Source organism: Hyperolius riggenbachi, chromosome 7, assembly GCF_040937935.1.
Source record: "Hyperolius riggenbachi isolate aHypRig1 chromosome 7, aHypRig1.pri, whole genome shotgun sequence".
Lineage (NCBI taxonomy): Eukaryota > Metazoa > Chordata > Amphibia > Anura > Hyperoliidae > Hyperolius > Hyperolius riggenbachi.
The window spans coordinates 28287768-28309552 of NC_090652.1; positions in this window are offsets into that span (position 1 = coordinate 28287768).

Genomic DNA, 21785 nt, shown 5'->3' on the forward strand with positions numbered 1-21785 from the left:
CCCCAATAGATTTTGGTATCGCTTCATGCAGTGCAGCGCTATGTGGCCATTCATCCATGCTGTTCCTCATTCGCACATAAATATTCCAATACAGCCACTATTCCAATATTATTATTATTATTTAGTATTTATATAGCGCCAACATGTTCCGCAGCGCTGTACAGAGTATATTGTCTTGTCACTTAATCGTCCCTCAGAGGGGCTGACAGTATAATCCCTACCATAGTCCTATGTCTATGTATGTATCGTGTAGTGTATCTAGGGCCAATTTTAGGGGGAAGCCAATCAACTTATCTGTATGTTTTTGGGATGTGAAAGAAAACCAGAGTGCCTGGAGGAAACCCACGCCGACACAGGGAGAACATACAAACTCCGTGCAGATAGTGCCCTGGCTGGGATCCAAACCGGCGCTGCAAGGCGAGCATGCTAACCACTATGCACCCGTGCTGCCCCCACATATTCACACAATCGAATGAGAAACCGACCAAAAGCGATGGGATATGTTGGAGGCAAACAGCTTTTCTGCAAACCTTGTGTCCTGGGTTCAGGTTAAATGCACTTCCAGAAAGCATTTGTGCAGCTCCTGTTGTATAAATAAACTGCTTTTCCCAGGAAGAGACTGTTGTTCCTCTAGGTCTCTCTTATCTTTTGATCTGTTTATCAAGCTATCTATGCCTGCAGTTCTCTCTCCAACTATTTCTTGCCCACGGTGGGCTAAATTGCCTCTTTCTTAAAGTGAACTGGCAACTGGTATTGTTTAAAAGCAAACAAATATGGCAGCCTCCATATACCTCTCACCTCGGGTTTTAAAGGGCAGCTGAAGTGAGAGTGATATCGAGGCTGCCATATTTATTTCCTTTTAAGCAATACCAGTCGCCTGGCAGACCTGCTGATCCTCTGCCTCTAAAACTTTCAGCCATAGCCCCCGAACAAGCATGCAGAAAATCAGGCGTTTCTGACATTGGACATGATTCACACAGATTTTTCACCCATTTTCCTCTGTTTTCACCTTATCTATGTTACATTTTTAAGCTCCCAAAGAGCAAAAATATAATATAAGGTAAAAAAAAATAGTTTTGCCCGGAGTTCAGCTTTAGTTAGTAAACCATACAAGGAGATTTACTTTATAAGGAGAAGAAAAGCCGTCATTGCAGCGCATGTAAGCACCATAGAAGCTGGTCAACACAGTAATACAAAAGTAATGGCTGCGCAAATGCTAAAACGGGCTCTTCCTGCAGGGATAAACATAATGGAGAGACAGGAATGGCTGCTGCAGGCTCTGCGGGGTGCTTCCAATGGCCACGATTTTACAGTATTTATTTATACTGTGCTCAGTTCTTCACATTTCAGCTCAGACTATAGGCACAATTAAAACAAACCTTTCAGGCTCTCCTCAGTAATTCTTAATTTGATCAATTAAACAAAACTGTAAAGGTGCCAAGAGCATGCCCGATTGACTATGCGACCAAGATTGGGCCAAAATTGGTTACATATATTAAGACAAATAACATTTTTATCGCGCTTTTCTCCTGGCGGACTCAAAGCGCCAGAGCTGCAGCCACTAGGACACGCTCTATAGGCAGTAGCATTGTTAGGGAGACTTGCCTAAGGTCTCCACTGAATAGGTGCTGGTTTACTGATCAGGAAAAGCCGAGATTTGAACCCTGGTCTCGTGTGTTAGCGGTAGAGCCCTTAAAAGAGTTATCAGCCAAATTGTGCAGTAAGCCGCGTACAACGTGGGTTTGGTTGACGGCGGCGGTTCAAACAGGCACAGTAAGGACGACCTCGGGGTCGGCCTCTGCACCGTGTGGGGAGACTGGGGCGGCGGCAGAGAGCGAAGCGGTTGGCGTGGGACAGTCGGCTGCAAGGGGCTGGAGAAAGCCCCAGGTGAGTAAAGCTCATTTTTTTAATTTTGGCTAATAACCGTTACACCATCCAGCCACCATTAATCGGACATGCTGGACAATCTCAGGCCGACATGCTGGATTGGGCGTGTAGCGGTAACAACAAGGGCGACTGGAACCCCTGGCCGCTATCCAACTAATGTTTTGTGTCTCCCCGGGTGCCTGTGCAGTTAGACTTCACCAGTCCCCCGTCCACACTGCCGCCATCCTTGTACTTCCAGATTCGGGCCCCATGTGAGTACTAGCATATAGTAGGCGGGTGTGAGCGTGTGACTTAACATAAGCACCCCATGTGCTATATTGCCACATAGGTGCCCAAATGCGGAAGTACGAGGGCGGTGACAGCGAGGAATGTGGCAGGTAAAGTATAACTGCATGGCCACCAGGGCTTGCAGAAAACGGACTCGGTGGCAGGGGGCGGCACCCGCAAGATTTCATGCTGAAAATTATCGGGAATCGTCCTGCATTTTATGGCGGCCAGCAGTCATCCCAGTCAGCAGCTGATACCCCCTTTCCTACGAGAAATCTTTACCTTTTCTGGATTAGATCATCAGGGGGCTCTGTATGGCTGATATTGTGCTGAAACCCCTCCCACCGTGTGATGTCATGACCTTGGTCCTGACAGTTTGCTGTCTCTGAACCTCGTTGCATTGTGGTAAATAACAGCTTTTTCCAACTGCCAAGTAAACAATATCTCCATCTGTGCATAGAACTCTCAGTAATGAACATTCTTTGGAGATCACCTGTCAGGACTAAAGATGTCACCACCAGTGATAAATGTCAGAATGTAAATCAAGGAGAGGAAAGATTTTACATAATATTGTAAAAAAATAAGCAATTATATTCATAATGTTATTGTCACCACAGTTCCTGAAGACCCCCCCCCCCCCCCCCCGGCTTTTTTGGAATGATCGCACGGCACCGGACAATTTACACCGCTTCATTTAATGTTCTCACATGACATGCTGCAGCTCAACACAATAGTTCACTGGCTGGCTGTGAGTCTGTGACAAACAAACTGCTCACCCTCAGCCAGTCCGTCGTCCTCCATTCCTCTTCAGTCAGGACAGCAATGCCACCTCCTCCCTTCTGCTGTGTAAGTCACATGAAACACTGCTGCTCTCCTGCCTCCCCCCTCCTCACTCACTGTCAGACTCCTCACACAGCACAATAAGCTGCTTTTCCCCAATGATGACCTCTTCACCTCGATCTCTCGCTTCTCCTACTCTGACTGCACACTGTTAAGGGAAACACAGTACAAACATGCTGCCCCTGTAATCTTTGCACCTGGTGCAAGGGTTTCATCTTGTTTTATGAGAGAACCGGCCCTGGGTGCGCAGCAGTAAGAGTGAATTAATCGCAAACGATGAACATGATGGAAACTCCAACGGCTGTCCCTCTTAAACGTTTATGTGCCTCCAGGTGCATTTATACTTCATACTATTTATACGGGATGAAATAAATCTCCCAATCCAACTCTTCAGTTAATGATACCACCGGCTCACTCCAGGCACCCAGAAACTGCTCCGGCTCCTTGACTCCGACTCTACAGCCTTGGCAGGGCCATGCAATCCGTACAAAAATCATCCAACTCCACCGCTTATGAAAACTCCAACTCCAGGTCCAAAAATTGCTCCAACTTCTCGACTCTGACTTAACAGCCCTGGGTTTTGGACTAGTCCATCTCCTCATGGGAGATTCTCAGGTATTTCTTTATTTACAAAATCACTTACTGAAAAGCAGTTACTCAGTCCAACTGCAAAGGTGTAGATTTTTTAATTACCACGCCGCACGCTACTGCCAGTCGCGCTGTTCATGCCGCTCTCCCGCCCACTCGCTCTGCAGTCGGGATGAGCCGATTTCATTAGCTCCTGAGCCTGTGATTGGCTCATACCAACAGCAAAGCGAGAGGGCTGCAATGAAGGGAGAGCAACACGAACGGCGAGAGAGATAGGTCTGTGTGGCGTGACTTCGGTTAGCCCCGTTTTGTGACCGAAAAGTCTCTGGTCCTTAAAGTGAACCAGAGATGAAGCACCCGCATGTATTTTACCATATATATCAGTGGGAACATTAGAGAAAACACCTACACTGCTCTCTGTTTCATTCTTCACTGTTCAGCCTGCTTGTTATCATCACCTTGGGCTCTGCGCTCCCCTCCAGCATCAATACGTTGGTCTGGGCAGCAGCAGATCCACATACCTTCCGTGCGCTCCAGCGTGGACGTTTCTCTGTATAAACAGGAAGTCGCGTCAGAGGCTAGAGAGTGAGAGAAACATCCACGCTGGAGCGCACGGAAGGTATGTGGATATGCCGCTGCCCGCTGCTGCACAGACCAACGTATTGATGCTGGAGGGGAGCGCAGAGGGGAGAGCCCAAGGTGAGGGAGGGGGGACCGTCCCCCCTCCCCGCCATATGCGGTCATGGCTTTCCCCTCATGCTGCGACCCCTCCAGCCCCCCAAAACGGCTCCGAGCGTGCCCCGGGGGGGGGGGGGGGGCGCTCAGAATTTGTACAGGGGGGCCCGATGGGACCTAGTTACGCCTCTTCCTGAAAATTTGGTGTTTTTCCACTACAATCAGTCAATGGCTGCCGATTTTAGCTGTTAATAGCAAAGCCCCCGTAGTTGCTAGAAACACCACATTTTCAGGGTATGTTAAGCAGGAGAGTGGGAACAATAGGAATAAATATCTTTTTAAAAGACCTTGTAGTTTTTGAGATGTTAAAGTCGATGGAAATTTCCGGGAAAATCCGCCTACTGCACTTGTATTACCGATTTCCGATGCAGAAATGAAATTTCTGCGAGATCCGAACGAGCATCCCTATCCAGAAGTGGTTAAGTGGCAACGGTAGAGCCTAATAGGGCCCACCTGTGCAGTAGAGTGGACTCAATTGGTCTTGGCTATTTCCAGCGGAGCCTGAGCAGAAGGTTGTACTGCGCAGGAGCGTGGATGGTAAATATTACCATTTGAAGACCCTACTGCACCTGCACCACCCGCCAACAAACATTTTGTAGGCTTTTTCGGGGCTGTGCTGGATCCCCGAGGCTGAATAGGACGGGGGAAGCCTCGATAGTATCCAGAGGCTTGCCCCTCCTGAGGTAAGTATCCCCTAAGGCAGTGATGGCTAACCTTGGCACTCCAGCTGTTGTGGAACTACAAGTCCCAAGAGGCATTGCAATACTCTGACAGCTCTAAGCATAACTCGGGGAGGCAGAGGCATGATGGGACTTGTAGTTTTGTCACAGCTGGAGTGCCAAGGTTAGCCATCACTGCCCTAAGGGCAAGGGCAATTTTTTCCCTTACATTGTCTCTTTGAGAGCTTGTTCACACCTAGGACGATTTACTTTTTTTTTAAGCGCCAGCGATTTTCAAAATCGCCCTAAAAATGATTGTGCAATGATTCCCTATGAGAGTGTTCACATCTGAGCGGTTCACTTCCGATCCGTTCACCAAAGCGCTGCCTGTACTATTTTTGGGGCGATTTCCCTATAATGGCAAAAAAAACTGTATCACTCAGTCTCATATAAACACATTTAATTTATTTAATGGAGCAAAAAAGGGGGAAAGGGGGCAAATGTCCACACATTCACAGACACCCCTCTTCTATCCAATCTCACTCACATGATTAAATGGGTAAAAAGGGAGATAGAGGGAGTTCAGAATTCAGCCCTCTAGGGATCACAGTAGCTAATCTAAAGATCCAAGTTGACTCTATCTGACATAGCTGTCTGTCAAGATTTCCCCCCCTTGATGGAATGGGCATCTTAATGATTCCCTTGAATCTTAGGGAATCAGGATCCATATGATGGAATAATCTGAAATGTAACCCCAAAGGGCTAGTCTCATCCCCTTCTTTAATGTTCCCCACATGTTGCTGTATGCGTTGTTTTAACATACGTGTCGTTTTTCCAATGTACTTAAGTCCACAAGGACATTCAATCATGTACACAACAAATTTGCTCTCGCAATTTATAAAAGACCGTATATCATAGGTTTTCCTTGATTGAGAGTCTGAAAAAGTACTTATACGGTCAACCAAATGGCACACCGAGCATTTTCCACATGAGAACATACCCTGGGGACGTGTTGAGGGGCCCAACCACATGCGTGATGATTGCACTGTGGTGGACCTAAACTCAGATCTCACCAACATATCACGCAGGTTGGGTGCCCTTTTCGCCGCCATATGTGAATAATCGCCAACCACCTGAATAATTTTGGGATCAAGTCGCAATAAGTGCCAATGCTTGGCCAGTAATCTTCGCAACTGATTCCAATGGGTTCCATACTGTGTAACTAACCGTATTACTTCACCCTTTGGTTCTTTCTTCCTCTTATCTTGCATCAGGAGTGTTTCCCTTGGTGTCTCATTGCTACGTGACCTAGCCCTCTCTAATACTTCTCTATTGTAACCACGACGTTTAAATCGACCACACATCTCCTCCGCCTCCCTCTCATATTCTTCATCCCTACTGCAATTCCTGCGGACGCGTAACAATTGTCCCACAGGAATACCTTGCAGCAGGGAAGGAGGATGGAAACTGGAGGCATGCAGGAGTGTATTACCAGCGGTCGGTTTTCGATAAGTTTCAGTTCTGATTTTGTCACCATCTTTACTGATTCGCAAATCTAGAAAACTGATCTCATGTCTGTCAATGACATGAGTCAGTACGATATTTCTATTATTCATATTTAGATGATCTAGGAAAACACCCAGTTCTTCCATAGTACCACGCCAGACCAAGAGGACGTCGTCGATAAAACGAATCCAGGCCGCGACGTGCACCCCAAACTCCCAACTCGCGTAAACCTCCTGTCGCTCCCATAGACCGAGATGGAGGCACGCGTAGGCCGGGGCGCACGCCGCGCCCATCGAAGTCCCCCTGATCTGGCGGTAAAAGGTCCTATCAAACCTAAAACAGTTAAGGGTAAGTACCATCTGTAGTAGATCCATGATGAGCTGGCATCGCCCTAGTTGTACCCCACCAACGTTTTTCAAGAAAAATTCCACCGCGCCCATACCCACCTCATGTGGGATGGACGTGTATAATCCCTCAACATCAATGCCGACAAGAAGATCATCTGTTTGTATCCGAAGGTCATCCAAAAGATACAATACATTACTTGTATCCCGTGCATATGACGGTAAATGTTCAACAAAACCTTTTAGGTTCGTATCCAGAAATGTGGACACCTTCTCAAAAGGACCACCGACCGCCGAAACTATCGGACGGCCCGGTGGTTTCTCAGCATTTTTATGCAACTTTGGCAATAGGTACAACACGGGCGTGCGATATTTATCTACTTTCATATATTGCTATTTGAGGGCTTTTTATGTTGGAAAGTGTGAATCATCAACCTGGAGGAAACGGGGACTATTCACTATTTGCCTTATAGCATTAACCACGCAAGTTGGATCTGAAACTACAGCCCACACACATCTAATGAACATTGCAGTTGTAATTGAAATAACTCCCGGGAGTGTACCTTCTGAGTGTGTGGGATGATTGTGAGTGCAGTGTGAGTGACATGGCCGGCTATGTATGCCAGGTTTAAATACACTCAAAGGCTCGGTTTTATGGGGGTAATGGGGGACTTTGTATGCAGACATTAAATAAATTAAATGTGTTTATATGAGACTGAGTGATACAGTTTTTTTTGGTTCTAGACATTTAATCACTCACTAGGCTCCCCCAATTAGGGTTTAACACTAACTATATACAGTGAGCGCTGGATAATATTGTTGTCCCTATAATGGCAGGTATAGGGAAATTGAAAAACGCTTGAAAAAGTGCTTTGTACAGCGATTTCCTCAGCGCTTTTAAGAATAAATACATTGTATTTACTATATATTGTGAGTGTTTGGTGTAACAGTATGACTTTGAGTGAACCACCTGACGAGCAGGTGATCCTAGGCAGTGCAGAAGACACTGCTATAGAGAGTACAGAGACCTTCCTGCAGCCTGAGACTCTCCAAGGGGTGGAGTCAGGCTGAAGGTAGGAAGGACTAGAGAGTGAGTGACACCTGAAGGTGGATGTCACTGACTGATCTGGAGACTATCTCTTTAGTAGAGAGAGATAGTTCTCGAGGGCGGGCAAGCCAGGTCGGCAACACACGGACAGAAAAAGACAAAAGGCTGATTCGGTATCCAAGGCAGGCAGGGTTTGGCAACGGAATATCAGATATGCGTGGAACCGAATCAGAAAGCAGAGGGATAGTCAGGAAAGCAACAGGTCATAACAAATATCAAACAATGCCTAGTCTTGGGTGTGAGGTCCGTGGTCTCTACACCCTGGAACTAGTCTGGTGAATAACAGAATGATAACACAAGTTCCCTAGTCTTGGGTGTGAGGTCCGTGGTCTCTACACCCTGGAACTAGTCTGGAGTATAACAGAATAATAACACAAGTAATCTGGCTCAGTGTAAATTCCCAGGTCCTCCTGGTTCAAACACACTGTAGGATCTGACTAAGGTCTGAGTGCTCCAACGTAGTGTTCGCAACGGCAGACAACTTGAGAATGGCCAGCTGTAACCATATATAGTGCATTGTTCTCAGGCGCCACCCTGAAGTGATCAACCAATGGCTACCAGCTCTGAGGTCAGCTGATCCCTCCTTGGCCATAATAAAGTTCTGCCTTTCAGCGCGCGCATGCGTATTCCTAACGCTGCTGCGTGCAAACCGCCGCGCTGGACGCGGAACCAGCCTTACTGTCGTTACATGCGGTGGCTTTTCCGCGTTCTGCCATGTCACTAGATGCACGCTTCTGCGTGCAGACCGCCGCGTTGGACGCGGAATCAGCCGCCTTGCTGTCAGTACATGCGGCGGCTTTTCCGCGTTTTCTCACATTAAGATGTTGGTGGGGAGGCGGGCGGGGGAGGAATTGGGGGCCCTGGGGTGCCTCTTAGTCTAATAGCAATCAGTGTGTGAAGGCTGGGGCGTGAAGGATGGAGGGGCGCACTTTGGTGTCTCAGCCTTGAGTGCTGGAGGACCTTGTCCTGGCTCTGGCCCTCACACTCAGCTTCTTTAGCAAGACAGTGGTCGACGTCTTGGGCGTGTGTTTGGATTCTGTAATGATCTGCGGTCGATTTCCACCGTCAGCGCACTCCAGGTGCGCTGAAGCAGATGGGAATCCCCACAATCACGGAAGAAGTGTACCCAGTATGTGCAAATACATATGCAGAGGGAAATTCCAACCAGCAGGTGGAGCTGTGGAGTACACTATCCAGCAATAGGTACAATGTGAAGGCCAAGGAAAATAACAAAGCACTAACTAAACACGGTCACCGCACGTTATGCGCAACAGTGACAAAACACGTTAATGGCACGGTCACCGCACAATAAGCGCAACAGACAGTGAGAACGCTTGCTAATCGGTTGTCTAACACCAGACAACAGCAAGCGTCCCTTCCCTGCAAGACAGACAGATGGAGTAACCAGTAACAACCACTGCCAAGGTATACTCCATGATACAAACAAGGGAGGTCCACCACCTCTAACGCTAGCGTAAGTGCGACCAAGGAACAGGACTGAACGATTCACTACCAACCACCGCTGGAAGTAGTGCAATCGCAACAACAGGACAAGACAAAACTAGACAGAACGATTCGCTACCAGCCACCGCTAGAGGCAGCCCAATCGCAAGTTCAGGACAAGACAAGATAGACAGAACGATTCGCTACCAGCCACCGCTGGAGGCAGCCCAATCGCAAGTTCAGGAGAAGACAAGATTAGGCAGTACAAATATTACACAATACTAACTGCACTAATAGGAATGCCGAATGCACTCCCCAAGATTAACTACACTAGCATATAGACAATACGATCCAAACAGGCCAAGGCTCAAGGTCAGTCTATCAAACAGAACCTATGACGAGCAAGGAACTCTGGGAGGAAGTGACATTTATACTGAAAACCTTCCAAGGAAGCAGACAAGCAATTTGCATGACAAGTGGATGCAAATCAGTCCACAGCAGCAAGCTGACAAAAAAGGCCTCTTTTCCCTGGACTGCATTATGCAACCTGCATAAGAAACCAACCAAATGTCCAGGGAAACATGACCAGCAAAGCTGATTCTAACAGGTTCATTATCATATTGGAATATAGCAAACTAACACTATTATACAAGCTGTACACTGACTACTTCACATTGTATCAAAGTGTCACATCTACCGTGTTGTCCCATGAAAAGGTATAATAAAATATTAACAAAAATGTTAGCGGTGTACTCACTATTCATCTCTAAACTCAGATGCCTGATCATCTCATAGTACTTGATATCCCACACCGGTAAAAGTCCCCGGCAAGGCATTAGAGTGTATTTGTGGTGCGCTTGACTCAAAGGTGGATGAGTTTAATGGATGTGAAGTGCTTCTGGAGGAGACATTGATTAAATGGAAAACTAAAAGACTACAGAGTATAGGGAATGAGGTTGGCAACTGCGGGACATTATGAGAACCTCACAAGTGCATGGAAGAATATGCGAGGTGCTCTTCAAGGCTTGGTGAGTTCCTTAAACAAAATGAGAAAAATTTAGTCCTATTGCTAAAAGGAAAAAAGAAGTATGAAAGGCATGTAGAAGCATACAAAATCAAAAGAACCTATGAACGACAAAGTAAAGAAAAACAGAGCAGAAGGGATAGGTAATATGATGGAGAAAGAGATGTTTAAGGACAAACACAAAGAGGACCTGGACAACGACAAGGGGATAGAAGGCAACAAAGACCCGAACAGAGGAACACAGGTAGGAAATCAACAGACCACTCAAAACTATGCACACAACAAGAAAAAACAAGAAGTTTTAAATCAGGATGATACCATTTATTGGCTAACTAAAAATGAATAAAAATAAGCAAGCTTTCGGCCTTGCAGCCTTCGTCTGGTTTATATACAGGATTGAAGCCAGACGAAGGCTGCAAGGCCGAAAGCGTGCTTATTTTTATTCATTTTTAGTTAGCCAATAAATGGTATCATCCTGATTTAAAACTTCTTGCTTTTACTGATGGCTAACACAGTACAATAAATCACACCATCCACATAGGACTCGACCCTCCTGTGATGATTCAACAGGTTTTTATTGCGTACATGAGCGGTGAAATAGCACACAGAAAGCACAACGTTTCGGGCAGAGGCCCTTTCTCAAGTGCAGAAGAAGCACTTGAGAAAGGGCCTCTGCCCGAAACGTTGTGCTTTCTGTGTGCTATATCACCGCTCATGTACGCAATAAAAACCCGTTGAATCATCACAGGAGGGTCGAGTCCTATGTGGATGGTGTGATTGACTGTGACTATTTAGAGTGGCTTGATGGACCTCTCACCACACTGGACTCCCCGAAAAAACTGAACCATCTCTGTGGCAGTGTCAGGTACTACTTTACATTAACACAGTACACTACCCTACTGCTACTAACAAGAAAAAAGTAATACAAAGTGTGTGAGGGTTTAACACGTCTGCAGCAAACATCATTGGGATTTGTAAAATGTAACTTTTAAGAGCTTAAAATTGGTCGGTGAATATAACAAATATCATAAACGTCTATGGGGCCATATGCAAATCATTTTTTCACCTGAGTTTTCTCCTAGGAGAAAAAATTTCATCTTCCATTTAAAATAACATTTTAGCACTTTGCAATGGAAAAAGTATCAAAAAGTAGGTTAAAAGTACTATCAAAATTATTTTGAGCATTTCTTTGCTTGCTAATGGTTTAAAAATCAATTCATTGACAAGTTTCAAAATATCACCTAGGAGAAAAGTCAGGTGAAAAAGTGAATTGCATATGGGCCCCTGTGTGTTAACATATTAGTTATCAAAATTGTGCCTGACGTGCGTTTCGTGGCCTTTAGAACGCTCACTTCTTCAGAGGCAGAGCATTGAAGTTTCAATAGTTGTGACAACAGGTTTATAAAAAGATAGTATTGGACACTCAAATTAGATATGCATCAAGAGTACATTTTTGTCTGACCAGAACAAAAGCAGGTAAATCCTAGTCCAAGATTGAGCACTGGGTGGGTATTAGGCCAATGTCTCAAATTAGCATATGGTCATCCAGTGGCCATCCATTCATGGCTGGCTGTAGTAACTTGTCTTTGTGTCTGGCTGGAGTACTCAGAACTATTCCAGGTACAATCTTACTCCAACACTGATCTCAAAAGGTGGGGAGGCCAGGGCCGGATTTACCATAAGGCACTATAGGCACAAGTCTACAGGCACCTGATGTTGGAAAGGCGGCTCACTCCTCTCCTCTAGTGCCTCCCTCCATTTTTATGCAGAGTCCCAAGTGGAGCATACTGTAAATGAGAGGTTACTCACCCAGCTCTCAGCATTCCACTGGCGGGATCTCCCTTCAGTTGGGGGCACTTCTAGCTACTTAGTATTAGGTAGCCAGATGTACGCTCAGTGTTAAGGGACAACCGTAGCTACCTACACCGGGCAGAGGAAGTAGGGGAGAAGTGACAGCAGGGCCAGCCAGCACACTTGCAGTGCGGTTCGGAGGGGGTTTGTAGGTTCCTAGAGGACGAGGTGTAGTGTGCCAGACATCTGTGCCTATAGACTCCTGTCATGTAAATCCGGGCCTGGGGGAGGCCATCAGTACACTACTGCAACTCTCTGCTCTGTGGCCTACCCCTTAACAGTTTGGACCCACAATAGCCCATCATGAACTCTACTGCATGACTCATCCACCTCTCCTCCCACTTCTCCAGCCCAAACCCCTCTACCAGTCCCTCCACTGGCTGCCAATCACACCTCATCCACCTCTCCTCCCTGCTTCTCCAGCCCTATCCCCCTCTGTCACTCCCTCCACTGGCTGCCAATCACATCTCATCCACCTCTCCTCCCGCCTCTCCAGCCCTATCCCACTCTGCCAGTCACTTCACTGGCTGCCAGTCGCACCTCATCCACCTCTCCTCCCGCTTCTCCAGCCCTATTCCCTCTGTCACTCCCTTCACTGGCTGCCAATCACATCTCATCCACCTCTCCTCCCGCCTCTCCAGCCCTATCCCACTCTGTCACTCCCTTCACTGTCTGCCAATCACACCTCATCCACCTCTCCTCCCGCTTCTCCAGCCCTATTCCCTCTGTCACTCCTTCACTGGCTGCCAATCACACCTCATCCACCTCTCCTCCCGCTTCTCCAGCCCTATCCCACTCTGTCACTGCCTTCACTGTCTGCCAATCACACCTCATCCACCTCTCCTCCCGCTTCTCCAGCCCTATCCCACTCTGTCACTCCTTCACTGGCTGCCAATCACACCTCATTCACCTCTCCTCCTCCCGCTTCTCCAGCCCTATCCCCCCCCTCTGTCACTCCCTTCACTGGCTGCCAATCACATCTCATCCACCTCTCCTCCAGCCTCTCCAGCGCTATCCCCCTCTGTCACTCCCTTCACTGGCTGCCAATCACACCTCATCCACCTCTCCTCCCGCTTCTCCAGCCCTATCCCGCTCTGTCACTCCCTTCACTGTCTGCCTGTCACACCTCATCCACCTCTCCTCCTCCCGCTTCTCCAGCCCTATTCCCTCTGTCACTCCCTTCACTGGCTGCCAATCACACCTCATCCACCTCTCCTCCTCCCGCTTCTCAAGCCCTACCCCCCTCTGTCACTCCTTCACTGGCTGCCAATCACACCTCATCCACCTCTCCTCCTCCCGCTTCTCCAGCCCTATTCTCTCTGTCACTCCCTTCACTGGCTGCCAATCACACCTCATCCACCTCTCCTCCTCCCGCTTCTCCAGCCCTACCCCCCTCTGTCACTCCTTCACTGGCTGCCAATCACACCTCATCCACCTCTCCTCCTCCCGCTTCTCCAGCCCTACCCCCCTCTGTCACTCCCTTCACTGGCTGCCAATCACACCTCATCCACCACTCCTCCCTGCTTCTCCAGCCCTATCCCCCTCTGTCACTCCCTTCACTGGCTGCCAATCACACCTCATCCACCTCTCCTCCTGCTTCTCCAGCCCTATCCCCCTCTGTCACTCCCTTCACTGGCTGCCAATCACACCTCATCCACCTCTCCTCCCACTTCTCCAGCCCTATCCCCCTCTATCACTCCCCTCACTGGCTGCCAGTCACACCTCATCCACCTCTCCTCCTGCTTCTCCAGCCCTACCCCCCTCTGTCACTCCTTCACTGGCTGCCAATCACACCTCATCCACCTCTCCTCCTCCCGCTTCTCCAGCCCTATTCCCTCTGTCACTCCCTTCACTGGCTGCCAATCACACCTCATCCACCTCTCCTCCTCCCGCTTCTCCAGCCCTATCCCCCTCTGTCACTCCCTTCACTGGCTGCCAATCACACCTCATCCACCTCTCCTCCTCCCGCTTCCCTAGCCCTATCCCCCTCTGTCACTCCCTTCACTGGCTGCCAATCACACCTCATCCACCACTCCTCCCTGCTTCTCCAGCCCTATCCCCCTCTGTCACTCCCTTCACTGGCTGCCAATCACACCTCATCCACCTCTCCTCCTGCTTCTCCAGCCCTATCCCCCTCTGTCACTCCCTTCACTGGCTGCCAATCACACCTCATCCACCTCTCCTCCCACTTCTCCAGCCCTATCCCCCTCTATCACTCCCCTCACTGGCTGCCAGTCACACCTCATCCACCTCTCCTCCTGCTTCTCCAGCCCTACCCTCCTCTGTCACTCCCTTCACTGCTGCCAATCACACCTCATCCCCCTCTCCTCCCGCTTCTCCAGCTCTATCCCCCTGTCACTCCCTTCACTGGCTGCCAATCACACCTCATCCCCCTCTCCTCTTCCCGCTTCTCCAGCCCTATTCCCTCTGTCACTCCCTTCACTGGCTGCCAATCACATCTCATCCACCTCTCCTCCTCCCGCTTCTCCAGCCCTACCCCCCTCTGTCACTCCTTCACTGGCTGCCAATCACACCTCATCCACCTCTCCTCCTGCTTCTCCAGCCCTATCCCCCTCTATCACTCCCTTCACTGGCTGCCAATCACACCTCATCCACCTCTCCTCCCGCTTCTTCAGCCCTACTTCCTCTGTCACTCCCTTCACTGGCTGCCAATCACACCTCATCCACCTCTCCTCCCGCTTCTCCAGCCCTACCCCCCTCTGTCACTCCCTTCACTGGCTGCCAGTCACACCTCATCCAGCTCTCCTCCCGCTTCTCCAGCCCCATCCCCCTCTGTCACTCCCTTCACTGGCTGCCAATCACACCTCATCCAGCTCTTCTCCCGCTTCTCCAGCCCCATCCCCCTCTGTCACTCCCTTTACTGGCTGCCAATCACACCTCATCCACCTCTCCTCCTCCCGCTTCTCCAGCCCTATTCCCTCTGTCACTCCCTTCACTGGCTGCCAATCACACCTCATCCACCTCTCCTCCCGCTTCTCCAGCCCCATCCCCTCTGTCACTCCTTCACTGGCTGCCAATCACACCTCATCCACCTCTCCTCCTCCCGCTTCACCAGCCCTATCCCCCTCTGTCACTCCCTTCACTGGCTGCCAATCACACCTCATCCACCTCTCCTCCCGCTTCTCCAGCCCCATTCCCTCTGTCACTCCCTTCACTAGCTGCCAATCACACCTCATCCACCTCTCCTCCCGCTTCTCCAGCCCTATCCCCCTCTGTCACTCCCTTCACTGGCTGCCAATCACACCTCATCCACCTCTCCTCCTGCTTCTCCAGCCCTATCCCCCTCTGTCACTCCTTCACTGGCTGCCAATCACACCTCATCCACCTCTCCTCCTCCCGCTTCTCCAGCCCTACCCCCCTCTGTCACTCCCTTCACTGCTGCCAATCACACCTCATCCACCTCTCCTCCTCCCGCTTCTCCAGCCCTATTCCCTCTGTCACTCCCTTCACTGGCTGCCAATCACACCTCATCCACCTCTCCTCCTGCTTCTCCAGCCCTACCCCCCTCTGTCACTCCTTCACTGGCTGCCAATCACACCTCATCCACCTCTCCTCCTGCTTCTCCAGCCCTATCCCCCTCTGTCACTCCCTTCACTGGCTGCCAGTCACACCTCATCCAGCTCTCCTCCCGCTTCTCCAGCCCCATCCCCCTCTGTCACTCCCTTCACTGGCTGCCAATCACACCTCATCCAGCTCTCCTCCCGCTTCTCCAGCCCCATCCCCCTCTGTCACTCCCTTTACTGGCTGCCAATCACACCTCATCCACCTCTCCTCCTCCCGCTTCTCCAGCCCTATTCCCTCTGTCACTCCCTTCACTGGCTGCCAATCACACCTCATCCACCTCTCCTCCCGCTTCTCCAGCCCCATCCCCTCTGTCACTCCTTCACTGGCTGCCAATCACACCTCATCCACCTCTCCTCCCGCTTCTCCAGCCCTACCCCCCTCTGTCACTCCTTCACTGGCTGCCAATCACACCTCATCCACCTCTCCTCCTGCTTCTCCAGCCCTATCCCCCTCTATCACTCCCTTCACTGGCTGCCAATCACACCTCATCCACCTCTCCTCCCGCTTCTTCAGCCCTACTTCCTCTGTCACTCCCTTCACTGGCTGCCAATCACACCTCATCCACCTCTCCTCCCGCTTCTCCAGCCCTACCCCCCTCTGTCACTCCCTTCACTGGCTGCCAGTCACACCTCATCCAGCTCTCCTCCCGCTTCTCCAGCCCCATCCCCCTCTGTCACTCCCTTCACTGGCTGCCAATCACACCTCATCCAGCTCTCCTCCTGCTTCTCCAGCCCCATCCCCCTCTGTCACTCCCTTTACTGGCTGCCAATCACACCTCATCCACCTCTCCTCCTCCCGCTTCTCCAGCCCTATTCCCTCTGTCACTCCCTTCACTGGCTGCCAATCACACCTCATCCACCTCTCCTCCCGCTTCTCCAGCCCCATCCCCTCTGTCACTCCTTCACTGGCTGCCAATCACACCTCATCCACCTCTCCTCCTCCCGCTTCTCCAGCCCTATCCCCCTCTGTCACTCCCTTCACTGGCTGCCAATAACACCTCATCCACCTCTCCTCCCGCTTCTCCAGCCCCATTCCCTCTGTCACTCCCTTCACTAGCTGCCAATCACACCTCATCCACCTCTCCTCCTCCCGCTTCTCCAGCCCTATCCCCCTCTGTCACTCCCTTCACTGGCTGCCAATCACACCTCATCCACCTCTCCTCCTGCTTCTCCAGCCCTATCCCCCTCTGTCACTCCTTCACTGGCTGCCAATCACACCTCATCCACCTCTCCTCCTCCCGCTTCTCCAGCCCTACCCCCCTCTGTCACTCCCTTCACTGCTGCCAATCACACCTCATCCACCTCTCCTCCTCCCGCTTCTCCAGCCCTATTCCCTCTGTCACTCCCTTCACTGGCTGCCAATCACACCTCATCCACCTCTCCTCCTGCTTCTCCAGCCCTACCCCCCTCTGTCACTCCCTTCACTGGCTGCCAATCACATCTCATCCACCTCTCCTCCTGCTTCTCCAGCCCTACCCCCCTCTGTCACTCCTTCACTGGCTGCCAATCACACCTCATCCACCTCTCCTCCTCCCGCTTCTCCAGCCCTACCCCCCTCTGTCACTCCTTCACTGGCTGCCAATCACACCTCATCCACCTCTCCTCCTGCTTCTCCAGCCCTACCCCCCTCTGTCACTCCCTTCACTGGCTGCCAGTCACACCTCATCCAGCTCTCCTCCCGCTTCTCCAGCCCCATCCCCCTCTGTCACTCCCTTCACTGGCTGCCAATCACACCTCATCCAGCTCTCCTCCCGCTTCTCCAGCCCCATCCCCCTCTGTCACTCCCTTTACTGGCTGCCAATCACACCTCATCCACCTCTCCTCCTCCCGCTTCTCCAGCCCTATTCCCTCTGTCACTCCCTTCACTGGCTGCCAATCACACCTCATCCACCTCTCCTCCCGCTTCTCCAGCCCCATCCCCTCTGTCACTCCTTCACTGGCTGCCAATCACACCTCATCCACCTCTCCTCCCGCTTCTCCAGCCCTATCCCCCTGTGTCACTCCCTTCACTGGCTGCCAATCACACCTCATCCACCTCTCCTCCTGCTTCTCCAGCCCTATCCCCCTCTGTCACTCCTTCACTGGCTGCCAATCACACCTCATCCACCTCTCCTCCTGCTTCTCCAGCCCTACCCCCCTCTGTCACTCCCTTCACTGCTGCCAATCACACCTCATCCACCTCTCCTCCTCCCGCTTCTCCAGCCCTATTCCCTCTGTCACTCCCTTCACTGGCTGCCAATCACACCTCATCCACCTCTCCTCCTGCTTCTCCAGCCCTACCCCCCTCTGTCACTCCCTTCACTGGCTGCCAATCACACCTCATCCACCTCTCCTCCTCCCGCTTCTCCAGCCCTACCCCCCTCTGTCACTCCTTCACTGGCTGCCAATCACACCTCATCCACCTCTCCTCCTGCTTCTCCAGCCCTATCCCCCTCTATCACTCCCTTCACTGGCTGCCAATCACACCTCATCCACCTCTCCTCCCGCTTCTCCAGCCCTACCCTCTCTGTCACTCCCTTCACTGGCTGCCAATCACACCTCATCCACCTCTCCTCCCGCTTCTCCAGCCCTACCCCCCTCTTTCACTCCCTTCACTGGCTGCCAGTCACACCTCATTCAGCTCTCCTCCCGCTTCTCCAGCCCCATCCCCCTCTGTCACTCCCTTCACTGGCTGCCAATCACACCTCATCCAGCTCTCCTCCCGATTCTGCAGCCCCATCCCCCTCTGTCACTCCCTTTACTGGCTGCCAATCACACCTCATCCACCTCTCCTCCTCCCGCTTCTCCAGCCCTATTCCCTCTGTCACTCCCTTCACTGGCTGCCAATCACACCTCATCCACCTCTCCTCCCGCTTCTCCAGCCCTATCCCCCTCTGTCACTCCCTTCACTGGCTGCCAATCACACCTCATCCACTTCTCCTCCCGCTTCTCCAGCCCTATCCCCCTCTGTCACTCCCTTCACTGGCTGCCAATCACATCTCATCCACCTCTCCTCCTCCCGCTTCTCCAGCCCTATCCCCCTCTGTCACTCCCTTCACTGGCTGCCAATCACACCTCATCCACCTCTCCTCCTGCTTCTCCAGCCCTTTCCCCCTCTGTCACTCCTTCACTGGCTGCCAATCACACCTCATCCACCTCTCCTCCTCCCGCTTCTCCAGCCCTATCCCCCTCTGTCTCTCCCTTCAATGGCTGCCAATCACACCTCATCCACCTCTCCTCCTGCTTCTCCAGCCCTATCCCCCTCTGTCACTCCCTCCACTGGCTGCCAATCACATCTCATCCACCTCTCCTCCTGCTTCTCCAGCCCTACCCCCCTCTGTCACTCCTTCACTGGCTGCCAATCACACCTCATCCACCTCTCCTCCTGCTTCTCCAGCCCTATCCCCCTCTGTCACTCCCTTCACTGGCTGCCAATCACACCTCATCCACCTCTCCTCCTCCCGCTTCTCCAGCCCTATCCCCCTCTGTCACTCCCTTCACTGGCTGCCAATCACACCTCATCCACCTCTCCTCCCGCTTCTCCAGCCCTATCCCCCTCTGTCACTCACTTCACTGGCTGCCAATCACACCTCATCCACCTCTTCTCCCGCTTCTCCAGCCCTATCCCCCTCTGTCACTCCCTTCACTGGCTGCCAATCACATCTCATCCACCTCTCCTCCTCCCGCTTCTCCAGCCCTATCCCCCTCTGTCACTCCCTTCACTGGCTGCCAATCACATCTCATCCACCTCTCCTCCTCCCGCTTCTCCAGCCCTATCCCCCTCTGTCACTCCCTTCACTGGCTGCCAATCACACCTCATCCACCTCTCCTCCTCCCACTTCTCCAGCCCTATCCCCCTCTGTCTCTCCCTTCAATGGCTGCCAATCACACCTCATCCACCTCTCCTCCTGCTTCTCCAGCCCCATCCCCTCTGTCACTCCCTTCACTGGCTGCCAGTCACACCTCATCCACCTCTCCTCCCGCTTCTCCAGCCCAATCCCCCTCTCTTACTCCCTTCACTGGCTGCCAATCACATCTCATCCACCTCTCCTCCTGCTTCTCCAGCCCTACCCCCCTCTGTCACTCCCTTCACTGGCTGCCAGTCACACCTCATCCACCTCTCCTCCTGCTTCTCTAGCCCTATCCCCCTCTGTCACTCTCTTCACTGGCTGCCAACTACACCTCATCCACCTCTCCTCCCACATCTCCACCCCAATCCTCCTCTGTCACTCCCTTCACTGGCTGCCAATCACACCTCATTCACCTCTCCTCCCGCTTCTCCAGCCCTATCCCCCTCTGTCACTCCCGTCACTGGCTGCCAATCACACCTCATCCACCTCTCCTCCTCCCGCTTCTCCAGCCCTATTCCCTCTGTCACTCCCTTCACTGGCTGCCAATCACACCTCAACCACCTCTCCTCCCACTACTCCAGCCCTATCCCCCTCTGTCACTCCCTTCACTGTCTGCCTGTCACACCTCATCCACCTCTACTCCCACTTCTCCAGCCCTATCCCCCTGTCACTCGCTTTACTGTCTGCCCACCATGCTGCCCAGTCTAACCCTCCATACAATTAATCATCTCATATGTTTATTTTCACATCAAGTTTGTGCCAGTGGTGAGAATGTCCCGATCTCCGAACATCATAATTCTCCATAGCAGGACGAAGGCCCCTTTCACACTGGGGCATTTTCATTGCATTGTATTACCGCATGGTAATGCTCAGTCACAGCAGCAGCGTGTGTACAGAGCATGGAGCAGCAGCGTGTGTACAGAGCATGGAGTAGCAGCGTGTGTATAGAGTATGGAGCAGCAGTGTGTGTACAGAGCATGGAGCAGCAGTGTGTGTACAGAGCATGGAGCAGCAGTGTGTGTACAGAGCATGGAGCAGAAGTGTGTGTACAGAGCGTGGAGCAGCAGCGTGTGTATAGAGTATGGAGCAGCAGTGTGTGTACAGAGCATGGAACAGCAGTGTGTGTACAGAGCATGGAGCAGAAGTGTGTGTACAGAGCATGCAGCAGCAGTGTGTGTGTGTACAGAGCATGCAGCAGCAGTGTGTGTGTGCAGAGCATGCAGCAGCAGCAGTGTGTGTACAGAGCATGGAGTAGCAGTGTGTGTACAGAGCATGCAGCAGCAGTGTGTGTGTACAGAGCATGCAGCAGCACTGTGTGTACAGAGCATGGAGCAGCAGCGTGTGTACAGAGCATGGAGCAGCAGCGTGTGTACAGAGCATGGAGCAGCAGTTTTTGTACAGAACATAGAGCAGCAGCGTGTGTACAGAACATAGAGCAGCAGCGTGTGTACAGAACATAGAGCAGCAGCGTGTGTACAGAGCATGCAGCAGCAGTGTGTGTACAGAGCATGGAGCAGCAGCGTGCGAACAGAGCATGGCGCAGCAGCGTGTGTACAGAGCATGGAGCAGCAGCGTGTGTACAGAGCATGGAGCAGCAGCGTGTGTACAGAACATGGAGCAGCAGCGTGTGTACAAAGCATGGAGCAGCAGAGTGTGTACAGAGCATGGAGCAGCAGCGTGTGTACAGAGCATGGAGCAGCAGCGTGTGTACAGAGCATGGAGCAGCAGAGTGTGTACAGAGCATGGAGCAGCAGCGTGTGTACAGAGCATGGAGCAGCAGCGTGTGTACAGAGCATGGAGCAGCAGCGTGTGTACAGAGCATGGAGCAGCTCTGGGGATCTTAACAGTGTCAGGTATGAGCACAGCCCTGTGCCATGCTGTGTGAATGCCTCACTTTCTGCTTCATTACTAATGTCGTCTGTCCTCATTATTATCTGTATCCAAACTGCTCCTGATCGATCCGGTTGTCGATTGGGAATTGGATTCAAGACGTTGGCACAGAACAAATCTGATTGTCGTCTCAGATGCATCCACCTCTAGGACAATTGGCAAATTTGGATCAGCCTGTCTAGGGATTGATGCGTATACTGTATTATAGCTTCTTTGAACCTATCGAAGG